Raw genomic sequence first — 595 nt, forward strand, 5'->3', positions numbered from 1 at the left:
TAGGGTCTGGGACGACTTACTAATAACTCGTCTGATGTACGGTATTCAACAGACGACTTACTAGTAAGTCGTCCAAACCGGATCAAACCTTTAATTTTACAATGTACTTTTAAACCTAACCGGATTATTTACCGGCCATATATAAGGTGTTTTTTTTTTCACTGTTTATCGAAAATTTAAAGCCGTTTCTCTCAAAGGCGATTTCAAAGGCGATTTCCGTCGATTCTCTCTAAACCATTGCTCTCACCGTTCTCATCGTTCTCACCGCCGGTTATCTCTCCGCCGTTATCACCGTCGTTCTCACCACCGTTCTCACAGTCGCTTCCTCTATTTAAGATCCGAGAGGAAACCCTAGCGCGCATTCTCTCAGAGACGTCTCGTTGAACTACGCCGCCGGTAAGTTATATCTCTTACTGTCGAGTGATTGATTGAGGAAAAGATGAACATAAAACTGGAAGTCTTGGAAGACTTATAATTAAGACTTTCTAGACGACTTAATTATAAGTCTTTCAGCTAGAAAACTTGCCAGACGACTTAATTATAAGTCTTTGATTGTTTGAGATGGTTGTCTTTGATTGTTTTGCAGGCAAAAAAA

The sequence above is a fragment of the Brassica oleracea genome, chromosome C7, assembly GCF_000695525.1.
Source record: "Brassica oleracea var. oleracea cultivar TO1000 chromosome C7, BOL, whole genome shotgun sequence".
Classification (NCBI taxonomy): domain Eukaryota; kingdom Viridiplantae; phylum Streptophyta; class Magnoliopsida; order Brassicales; family Brassicaceae; genus Brassica; species Brassica oleracea.